Below are 12,308 nucleotides of genomic sequence, written 5' to 3' on the forward strand. Positions count from 1 at the left end.
AAAATAAAAATAGTAAACGATGGAGATTTTAAAGGGACATTATTCCCTCTTGAGCAAGAAAAACAAGAAAATGGAGACAACAGGGTATAACTACCCAATCCATAACTCTAACACAAACTACTGTGCATTCCAAACATTTGTAAATTGTATAACAAGCAATTCAGTGGCACTTACAGTATTAGAAAAAAAAAGGAGGGGAATACTAAACCTTTTTTTATTCCAAAATATTTGGTCCACTTAACATTCATCTGAGTAGTCCAGGCCCAAACCACCTCACAGACCTGCAGATGAAGAAACCTAAGCTCTGGGTACAGGTGAAAGAAAATACAGCGCTAAAGACGACAACCGGAACCTGCCGTGAAGAGTATGGGTTGTAGGCTTTTACATGACCCTAGGAGCACCTTTTTCTGCCTTTACCTAATGCATCAACCACACTGAACATGAAGTGTAAAGAAACGGATGCTGGTTATTTACAACTGTAAGAGGGACACATGCCTAAATGTCCCCATCTCAAGGAGCCTAAATAAATACATAAATACATACACACACACGTACATACATACATACATACACACATACATAAAAAAAGTAACCATCCATGTGCGCTGGCCAGTATACTTTATATTGTCACTTTTACATCTGTTTCAGATCCTGATTCATACCATTCTGTAAAATTTGTCATTGCTCTTGCATCTTTAAGCGTAAAAGGAAACTAGAATGCAGTCTAAATCATTCAGAAATCACTGAAAGTTATGTAGACGGGGCAGCGAAGCTCTTCTGTTTTACTCAAATTCACTAGGAATTTGTAAAACCCTCAGAATCTTGAATATAAATTAGAGCTGGTTGTAATTTGAATAATCTTATAGAGACTTGTTCTAAATACCTTATTTTTTGTAATCCCTGCGCAGAATTCAAGTGTTGGTAGTGTTACGGGGCGATGGGAAGGAAAAGCATCATGAAGGAAAAAGCTCACTTGCTGACCACGTAGAGCTGAACTGAGCTGGTCAGGGAGGGAACCACCTGCCTGGTTAGCAGGAACCACCAGATGGAGAATTTGTGGGCAGAAGCAACAGTGGAGCGCACCAGTGTTAACACTCTACCCAAATGCTTCCCTTCCCGACCTGAAAGAAAAAATTAGCAATGAACCACCCCTTCTGTCAGCGGTTCTCCACCCCGGCCACACCTGTAAATCACCTGGATTCTTTTCAAGCCATATAATTTGCAAAACCCAGTGCAAAATGAAAATGAAGGGCCCTGGGTTCAAAAAGCATTAAGAATTTCAGGATGGCCACAGCAGAGCATTAAACCATGCACAGGGACCCTTCCAAGCTTGGGGCCCTGTGCAACTGACTGCATAGCTCGCGCAGCCATGAAGCCGACCCTGGCTGCAGGAAGCCTCAGGTAATTTCCCCCCCAGCCTCTGATAGGGGCCCACCTCACCCCAAGTTGCAGCAGCTCTCTGGCTGGTTCACTGACTCCTACTCCTCTGCAGTCTTCTCCCCACAGAGTCATGCAGAAACTTCTAAAACCCGTTTGACATGAGCTCACCTGAGGAAGTGTGCGGGTGTCTTCTAAAGTTCCTGCACCTCCATCCCCACCAATATGTTCTATCCAGTGCCCCTACCCCAGGCCCACGAGGGACACGTGTAGGCAGCCACTGCTCCAAACGGGAAGCACATGGCCCTCTGCTTTCTGCCTCTTCCTCCGGCCATGTTGGATTCTGATTCTCACTACTACTACTTTGACCCCACCCTCCATCTGCCATCCTTCTCAGGGTCCAGGTGACATCTCAAGCCCTTGGAATCTCTTTCTCTCTAATCTTTCCAAGCCATGGGCTGCCCTTTCCGGCAGTGAAAGGGCTTCCTCTTCCCCTCCCTGCCTTTGGGGAGCTGTCCTCATAACACATCCTCTATTCTTTCCACATTGTGCCTCTTAAAATGAAGCCCCAACTTCTAAATTTTGCCTTTGATATATACAGAAAGCTTTTCAAGGAGAAAAAATTCTCCTTCCTCTCTCTCTCTCAAAGCTGGACTTGTTTAAAAACTATTATCTTACCATGGCACTTACATTTTTAACCAGTTTTTTATCTCAAAGTTGAACGATGGCTTCTTTATTCCAAGTGGCATCCACCCTTTCCCCAAAGCAATCACTGCCAATGAACAACACAAGTACCTTACATAAAGAAACAAAATAATGCATGTGATATACTTACCAAGGGCATGACAACACTAGATGCAAAATAAATGATAGCTACCAATTATCCTTACCTAACTATTATCATTACCTGTTTTACTAGGAAAAACAGTTTCCTCCTTTCTCCCCTTACCCAAATCCAAATAGAATAATATGTCTAAATTCTTTGAACTTTGAAAAATATATAACCTAAAGGAAGGTACAGTATTTATCAGGTAAATTATTTTGCTTAGTAGGTTCAAAAATTAAATTGTCACTCTTACCTCTCTGATATCACCACACAAACAAAAAGAATTACTTTATTCCTTAGAATCTCACATATATTACATTATAATAATTAGGTTTCTGATATTCAGCCATTTTTTGATCTATAAAAATTGCAATTTTATATGGTTCAACCTAAGAATAGAATGATCTAGTTGATTTTTTAATGATTTTTAATTGGCCTCTTTCATTTATAGACTGAGACCTAGAGAAGAAATTGCCATGGTAACCCTAAAAATCAAACAGGATTGCACAATAGGAATTGGGAGAAACCTAGGACAGACTCATCAATTTGCAAATGAGGACTTAAGGTCCGGAGAGATGAAGTGAGCTTCCCAAAATATCATGGCCAATTAGTGGCAGAACTAAGCTCTGTCTGCACTGTGCTTCTTGCCACCACATCAGGCAGGCTTCCTTCCTTCTTTACATTTGTCAAAATATGTTAAGAACATCACAACCTCACTGAGAAATCAGTGCTCTGAGGCTGATAATGAAGGCGAATATCAAAAGTTAGAGGCAATCTGGGATAGAAGCATGCTTTTCAAAGACTTTTGATCAATGATAATTAAACTTTTAAAAGGAGAAATGTCAATCAAAATGAAGGTGCTTGCTTCTTAGGCATTATAATTTGGAGATTCTTCTGATTAAACTATTTTTCAAGCCCCCTTTATGGCCCTACTCTGAGTTTTCAGACACGGACTTTTCAGTGTTTCTTGAGCTAATAGCTTCTGGTTTGTGCTTTATTGTTATTGTTTCAACATTACCTTCAACCCTCAACTTATTTGCAAGTATAATTCATAATTGCCTCTCAAATACTATAATATGTCAAACAAGGCAAAAAGGAAATATCTTAAATACCTCGAACCTTAGTTCTTTGTAACCATAATAGTTTGCAAAGGAGAAAACATCACCAACTTTAATCTCCCAATTTAAATAGTGTTTACGTGTGATGTCATTCCTTGAAGCCGTTACTGTGACTGGTATTTTGTTAATGCTGCACAGCTATGGGTAAAGTTCTATTAGGACTTTCACCATAGGCACCACAGTGGTATCTATATGAAAAGGATTCATTCAATCTCTATCAACCCTGAAAGGGCTATATTGATAATCCCAACATGCAGATAAGGAAACTGATGTTTAGGAAGGTTCCATAACTGTCCGAGGTCCCACAACTAGTGACAGCTGCTGTAGGGAGAGTAGAATCGCTATCAATCCTACCTCCATGCCACCGCACGACCAAGCAGAAGTCTATTCATCCTACTAACTTATGTCCCAGATGGGACAGTTGTAGCTAAACCATTTGTAAGTCCCGGATTTCACATGACAAACTCTACTGAAAATATTCCAGTCTATTTTCAGATGAGTCAGAGGTCCCAAGGGGAGTTCAAAACATAAGGCCCCTGCAACAGCAGCAGTGCCAAATCCATTGCCAGATCTGCACTTATACCTCTCCCATTACCGTCTCCTATGGTGACTTTTAACTATATCCACACAGTCTTTGATACTCTTTCCTTTAAAAGTGGAGCTTAATTCCTCTTCCCCTGGGTGTAGACTGTACCTGGTGAATGAATAGAATGTGGAAGAAGTGACAACGTATGACTTCCCAGGCCAGCTCAGAAAAGGAACTGTGGCTTCCTCCTTGCTCTCCTTTCTATTGGTCACTCTGGGGGAAGTGGGCTGCCATGTAACCCCTACATTCCAGCAGCTCTGTGGGGGATCCCATGTGGGCAGGATCGGAAGCCTTCTTCTATCCTGGAAGTGAGTCCATCAGCCCCAGTCAAGTCTTCAGATGACTGCAGGAGAAGTTCCAACTGCAGCTTCATGAAAACCCTCAATCTAGAACCACCCAACTAAGGTGACCCCAGATACCCAAACTTCAGAAACTGTAAGCTAATGAACATTTGCTTTAAGCTTTCAAGTTTGGAAGTAATTTGTTATGAAACAATAGATAATGAATACACATTTATGCTTAAATTACGTCTTTTCTTATAACAAAGTAAAAAGCTGAACTACCCATGGCTACAAAAGCAGCTAATATCCACAGGCCAAATATTCTCCTTGGTCCAGATTCACTTAGAACACACCCAGGAGGTGAGATGACTAGAAGGTGTTCTCCTCAAGCCTTTGCCCCTATCAAAAATATAATGTAAGACACACACACACATACATGGTGTCTCAAAAATATGTTTACACATTTTTAATTATTGATTCCAATGAGTTAAATCTGAAAAGAAAGAAACATCAATTAAACTATCAGCTGTAAAGTGTGTACACATTTTTGGGGGGACACCCTGTATATATAATGCAAGATTGCTTCTCTACCAGTTACATCATGCCCCATGCCCTAGGAGAAGCAGACTGATTTAAAAAGAGAGAGAAAGAGAGCAAAATTGTTCCCTGTAAGATCACAGCACTATCTCTGAATGTCCAGCCTATGTGTGACTATAGCCATCACTCTGTGATAACACCCTGCATCACAAAGTTCTATAGCAACTGAAAATAGAACATGTCCTTTAAGGGCAGGAAGCCAATTATTTCTTTAACTATGTTATTTTCCTCCATCAAACTGAAGGCAGCTAGTAAATGATGTAGTAGATTCAGGGAACTTAACCAGTAAAAACCTCCCTTTGAAAAGTGGCTGTTGCCATCTGAAGTGAGGACTGGTCCCGAGCACCGACAATCTCAGAAACAGCGAACTGGAGTGAAATGTCAACCCTGTGCCAACATAATGAGACCAACACACATCAAGGCTCTTGTCCATCAGAAAACATGTTTTTCTTCCAGTTTCAGAGGGAAGCTGCGCACAGACATCTAAGAAGCTAAGGCGGCGGGAAGCGGTGGTCAGCGTTTTCCCAGCTGCTCTCCAAAGTGAAAGGAGAGCACTGCCTTCCTGAAGCTAAGGCCCCCTTCAGAGCCATTCATCACGTCCCCACCGCGTGGCCGGACCGCTCACGCGTGATTTCTTAACGGGGCCCATCCTGGAAACAGCGACACTCCTCCCCTGGCCCGAACCAGCCGGGGCCACGCTCGGGAGAATGTGAAGCGTGATGCTTACCCAGCCCTTCGCGGATCCCAGTCTGGTCTTTCGAGTGCTTTCTTTTCCCCTGTTGCTCCAAGAATGGCAGGCCGCCTATCTTCTCGAAACACAGCTTCTTGTTGATGAAGAGGAACAGGACCGCCAGGAGAATGACAAAGACCCCGGCTGCAGACAAGAAGCCAATGGCTTCAGGGGGGACTGGAAGGGAACACAAAGGAAAAAATATCATCACAATGAAAGTGACCCAACTTTTAGTTCTAACACATGGTCAGGTTTACTCGGAATCTTTATGTTGATCCATGAGAATGGCAAACGCCCCACAAGTCCTGACTTGCTGACGCCTCCAGGCCTGTGTGCCGGGGAAGGACCCCAGCGGGCCCGTCCCGAGGGGCTGCTGCCTCACAGCACAGGCCTCCATGCCTTCGCACACGTGCGTTCTTCTACTTGGAATACAACTCTTCCCACGCCTGTCCTCAGCCTAATAGTCAACTGCGAGAAGCCCAACTCGAAGAGAGAAATCCATCAAATGTATTGAGCTGGGAATGGTTGGCCAGTGTCATTAACGCAAGTCTCTTAATAACACAGCTGCCTAACGCTTTAAAATAATCACTTGGGACAAACTTTCAGACATATACATCCATCAATATTAGTGATTGGAACAAAAGTCATTTCCTGGGTACATGTTTGCAAATCCACCTATGCAATATGACGATGATGGTTATCAATGGTGACAAGAAAACTCCTAATCCATGCCATCCATGTAAGAAATGAGAATTATATTTTGACTGCTAATATTTTAGAATTTTGGAAGATGGGATTGCATCTATCTCCTTCTCCTCGTAAAAAAAATCCTAAACTTTAAATAACCCTGATTAAGTGTTATCAGTATGCCTCAGAGTCCCAGCCACTGTGTTCAGCTGTGAGGTGTAGAGAGTAGGGAGACCAGAGCTAGTTTGGGGTTGAGGAAAGGTTCCTTTAAGGAAATGATATTTGAGCCTAGACAACATTCAGTAAAGGAATCCAGACATCCCCCTGGCCAGTGTGGCTCAGTTGGTTGGAGGGTCTTCCCATACACCGAAAGGTGATGGGTTTGATTCCCAGTCAGGGCACATACCCAGGTTCCAGGTTCAATCCCTGGTCGGAGCCTGTGCAGGAGGCAGCCAATGGACATTTCTCATTTCTTTCTCACATGGATGTTTTCTCTCTCCCTCCGCCCCCCTCTCTGTAAAACTCAATTTTTTAAAAAAAGAAATCCAGACATCAACTAGTATAGAGAAAGTGATTACAGAGCAGGTGTCAATAAGTTACTCAAGGGAGTTGGGGATAGGTAAAAGCTTATGAAAATGAATCTCCTAAGAGCGGCTTTAATACTTGGGCCGATTTAACACGTGCATTAACAATATGCAGGAGAAATACTCACCTTACCCTACCGTCCAGATAAACAGAAAAAGCATGAATCCAAACAGTCCTAACTCCATGAAAAGATAAAGAAAATGAATAGTACTGCCTCCCTAAGTCTGTCTAGTGACAAGCCAATAAAAGAACAAGCAAAACAAAAAACAGCAGATAATAGCTTTGTCGTCTGCAAAATGATAACAGTGCCTGCTATCAAAGCCAACGTATACCATGAATAAAAAATATGCACATAACAATGATTCCCTCGCCCTTCCGAGGCAGCAGCCAGAGGTGTTCTCTGGCATGGGTTCAGCAGTGACACTGCCTGGAAGAAATCTGTACTCTACCACTCAGTATCTGTGTGGCCTCGGCAAATTATTTAACTTCTCTGTGCTACAGGTTTCTAAGCAATTAAAGGAGATAATAAATATAGCTACATCAAGATTAAAGTGAAAGACAAATATCACATGATCTCACTTATACGTGGAATCTAAAGAACTTAATAAACTGATGAACAGAATAGATTCAATGACATGGAAGCATAAATGAGACTGATGAATGTCAGGGGGATGGAGGAGGGTGGGTGGGTGGAGGGGAGAGAGTAACCAAAGAATTTATATGCACGTATGCACAACCCAAGGACACGGACAATGGTGGGGAGAGGGACTGGGGAGGGGGAAGGAACGGGGTGGATCGCGTCATTGGGGAGAAAAAGGGACATCTGTAATATTTTAAACAAAAATAAAGTTTTAAAAATAAAATAAATAAATAAATAAATAAACAAATAAATAAAAAGATTAAATGAGGTAACACAGGGAAAATAGTCTGTGTGGCACCTGACACATAGAGAGTGCTCAAGCAGGAGTAAGCACCTTCCTCAACTATCACCATCATCATCTTTACAGAGCTGTTAAACTGTCTAGGAGCAGTCACATGTGGGATGGAAGCACTGTGCTTTGGACCCATCTCCCTCCCTTTCACCGAAACAATTATCTCTGCTTTTTTGCCCCTCACTTCTGTATTTTCAACTACTTTCCCTTGTAGAGACACCTTCTTCCTCATCTTCATTAAAAATGCACCAAGTATCTCCCTTCCTTTAAAAGCCCCTCCTTACCACCATGTGCTCCTCAGCCGTAGCCCTCTCTCCTTTCCCCTTCGCAGCCAACCACCTTCAGAGTATTCCCTGCGCTCATCTCTACTTTCTTACCTTCAAAGCCACGAGCATCCTTCGCCCAGACTCCCACTGGTCTCCATGTGCCCAGCCTGACCCACTGATATCCCTTCTCCATACAGTCGCCAGAGTGGTCCTTCTGAACTCTAAGTCTGATTTGTTCAACTGCCCTCCTAAAACCCTCTGGAGTTGTGGTCCCCCAAAAGATAGTTCCACCCTGAATCTCAGAATGTGACAGTATTTGAAATAAAGTTCTTTGCATATGCAATCAGGGTAAGATCTTAAGAAGACATCATCCTGTACTAGAGTGAGGCCTAAATTCAATGATAGGAGTCACTATAAGAGACTGGGGGGAAAAAAAGAAGACACTGAAGAAAGTTGTGTGAATACAGGACAGAGACTGGAGTTATGAAGCCGGCAGCTGAGGAATGCCAAGGGTTGCCAGCAGCTCCCAGAATCTAGGAGCTGAAACAGATTCTCCTTCAGGGATTCCAGAGGAACCAACCCTGCTGACACCTGGATTTTTTACTTCCGGCCTCCAAAGCTGTGAGAGAATAAATTTCTGTTGTTTTAAGCCATCAAGGTGGTGGTAATTTGTCCTGGTAACCTTAGGGAACAAATACACTCTCCAATGGCTTTCTATTACCCAAAGGACAAAATTTTAATTCCTTTACCTGGTTTACAAAGTCTCTCATGACCTAGCTACTGACTCCAGCCTTTCTCACTCATCACTCACCAACATCAAACTCTATTGTCAGTGTATTCATCTATTTCTGGTTCCCCAAACATAGCTCACCCCCAGGTCTTTAAAAAGGCTAGTTCAACTCTGTGGGACAAATGCTTGCCTCTCTTCTGGCGAACTCTGACACTCTGTTTCCTCTGAACGCCTGTCTCGTTCCTCTTGACCAGGCTGGATGCTTATACTGTATGTTCCCACCCACTGGGCCCTTGACAGCTTTTTCAACAGTTTCCAAGTAAGTTTTAAAGTTCATAAGAACAGGGCCTATGCCTCAGCCACTCACTGTACTCTCAGCAGCTAGCACAGGGTAGGCAGGCACTCACGACATATTTGCTACCTGAGTGAATGTGGAACTTTTCTATGTTAGAACACGTTGAAAAATGTACCTATCAATGAAAACTCCTGGAAAGAAAAGATAAATCTCAAGTGGGTCAGTAACATGCACCACACAGGATTTGACTTACACAAAATCTGATCTTAGAAAAAAGAGAGTTCATATCATTCATAAGCAGAAACATGTGCACCTAATAATTCCATTCATTCATGAAACTAAACTTTGATGTTTGAATAAAGTCTATTTTTTCAATGTGATGAGGCTCATCACATAAAATCTGCAAAATATAGAAAAAGATGAAGACAACCACTGTTAAGGCTTTGTGCTCTTCTAGTCACTTTGACTTTTCAAGTTGGTAGAGAAAACTAGGAATAAGTACAAATGTAGCTGAAGCAGAGAGAAAGCTGAGTTTGGCAGAGTTCACGTTCCTCCCAGAATCTGTCAATTCCAACTTCATCCTTTTGTATGTGTTCGGGGGCACTTAGTGGGAGGTTTGAAAGGGTGCGTAAGGGCCTGAGAGCCAACTGCTTTGTTAAATGTAGGTTAGCTTGTTGTGCTTTCTACATGAGTAGAGCACCACAGAAATGGCTAAGAAGTTGGCAGTGACCCCAGACTTGTAAGAATTGCTTAGCCAGGGTTGTACACAAACTGTCCTCTTTAAAAGTGATTTAAAATTCCAGACATAACCCAGCAGTTCCACTTCTAGGTATATTCCCAAGAGAACTGAAAATACGTTTACACAAAAACGTGCGCATGAATTTTCATAAGAGAATTATTCATAATAGCCAAAAAGTGGAAATAGCCCAAATGTCCATCAACTGAAAAACTGGGTAAACAACATGCATTATATCCAAACAATGGAATATTATTCTGCAATAAAAAATGAAGTACTGATACATGCTGCAACATGGATGAACCTTGAAAACACTGTGCTAAGTGAAAGAAGCCAGACACAAAAGCCCGTATGTTGTATGATTCCAGTTATAGGAAATGTCCAGAATAGGCAAATTCATGGAGACAGAAAGTATATTTTGTTGTTCCCAGGAGCTGGGGGGAGGGAGATATGAGGAGTGACTACAAATGGGTATCTGTTTTCTTTCTGAGGTAATGAAATTATTCTGGAATTGGATAGTGGTGATGATTGTAAAACTTTGCAAGTATACTAAAACCAGTGAATTGTACACTTTGAGAGGGTGTGAATTTTATGGAATATGAATTTTATCTCAAAAAAGTTTAAATAGAAATATATCACTTTTATGAGAAAATGTATAATCATTTTCTTAGATTTGGTTTGAAAGTGATTTTCTTCATGTTAAAATAATCTGTGATTTTATTATTCAATACTTAGAGTTAAAAATAAAGTTTAAATATAATAGGTCATGAGTACTGTAGTCAGCACAGCTCTACCCTCAATGTGTAGCACTGAACACAACAAGCCAATGGCTCTATCAGAATGAGCCAAAGAGGGTTGGATGCTGTATCTGAGTCCAAACAAAATTAGAAACTTTGGCAGAGAAGTTTAAAGTCATTTTGCATCCCATCTATACAAATGCTGGAGTGGAGAACAAGCATCACGTGTATCATCTGCAATCGATGACAAGGGCACATATGTCAAGAAACGTCAGTGCCATCTGCAGAGTAACTCATCTAATTAGTCCAGTAATTACTAAATTGGAAATCAGATGGCTGTGAAGTTCGGTCACACAGTTCATATTGAAAACTTCCTCAAAGTGAAACGTATCTCTCGCGTGCCACTGGATAGCCCATCTGTTGATTCTCAAGCAATGGCTCTAGGTCTAGGAGAAGACAGGGCATACAACAAAATACACAGAGAGGCCTCTGCATGCCATGCAGTCACTAGATGTCTGTAGATTTCATTCTATGGTTGGTAAAGAGGTTAAAATTAAAAGGACAACCTATTGCAGCCATCTGACTCAGAAGAACTAGAAATAAGATGAGAGGAAGGTGAGGATTTAGTTAACAAAACAATAATGGGGGAATCAGAATTAAATGACAATAGAAAGAATTAAAGAGTAAAGTTGTACTTCCTCAGGAATAAACTTTCTTGGCACTGCTCTGAGGAATGTGAGGTAGCTCATTTGAAAATAAGAGGAAAGCTTAGGGTAGGCACTACCTTGAGGTAAATCTAGAACTCATTTATACACCCTTACCATCTTTGAGTATCCATCAACCTGAAAGTCCTGTTTTCAGTGATATATTTCAATTTCATAATCCCTTTAAAAAGCAGCTTGACTTTAGAATTGTTTCTGAGGTTCTCAAGCACAGTCATGCAGCACAGAAGTTCCTGACTCAGAGTTAAGCTTGTTCCTCTTAGAATTCCAGGACTGATCTAATGCACAGCATAGTGACTATAGACAACAGTGCTGTATTATAAACTTCAAAGCTGCTAAGAGATTAGATCTTAAGTGTTCCCACCACAAATAAAAGAAATTATAATTATGTAACACGACAGATGCCTTAGCTAATGATCGTGTGGTGATCACAATGCAATACATAAGTGTATCAAATCAACGTGTTGTATACTTGAAACTCATGCAGTGTTATATGTCAATTATATCTCAATAAAAATAGATTTAAAAAAGAATTCAGGATTGCCTGGGTATGTCTATACCTTCCTCCAGGGAGTCATCCATCTGAGGACCCAAGGAGCTTCCCAGGAAGGCAGAGGTGGCCTGAGTACCGCACAGGTGTCTACCACTCAGGTTGACTCAAGTCCACACTCCTTTGGTTGCAGGGCAAGGAGGTGACAATAAAAGCTATAGCATTAAATATGAGCAGCTTTTGCAAGACAAGGAGATGTTTTCAAAAGCAATTTTGGTGCAATAAGAGTTGAGGCCCTTTACCTATACTTTATGTCCAAACTTTCTTTGAAACCACCAAAAAGAACAGAAGGTAAGAAACAAGAAACTTTTAAGAGTTGAATATCCATGTGCCAACTCCATATACAGCTACTTTGGTGCACAAATTCAAAATACATGTACAAACAACTAGACTCATTTATACCATTAGCTGTGCTTTTACAACCAACTACAAAATTAAATGTCACTTAAAAAATTAGTACAGAAGAAGTTAAACTGAGGGCTTTAATTTTCATTGTTTCCCACAGTGATGCTTCTGGAACTAAAACCTAAAAGAACAAAGCCTTTGATATGTA

General features: G+C 41.4%; 1 protein-coding gene across 1 annotated transcript in view; it reads right to left on the reverse strand.

Moving 5' to 3' along the window:
- SYT16 (synaptotagmin 16) overlaps window positions 1-12,308 on the reverse strand; it is a 185,535-nt gene that overhangs the window by 96,534 nt on the left and 76,693 nt on the right. The window contains exon 2 of the mRNA XM_087819998.1: window positions 5,513-5,692. The gene's annotated coding sequence lies outside the window, so the exon portion shown is untranslated. The remainder of the gene's footprint in view (window positions 1-5,512; window positions 5,693-12,308) is intronic.

Source organism: Miniopterus natalensis, chromosome 1 (genome assembly GCF_054644295.1).
Source record: "Miniopterus natalensis isolate mMinNat1 chromosome 1, mMinNat1.hap1, whole genome shotgun sequence".
NCBI lineage: Eukaryota > Metazoa > Chordata > Mammalia > Chiroptera > Miniopteridae > Miniopterus > Miniopterus natalensis.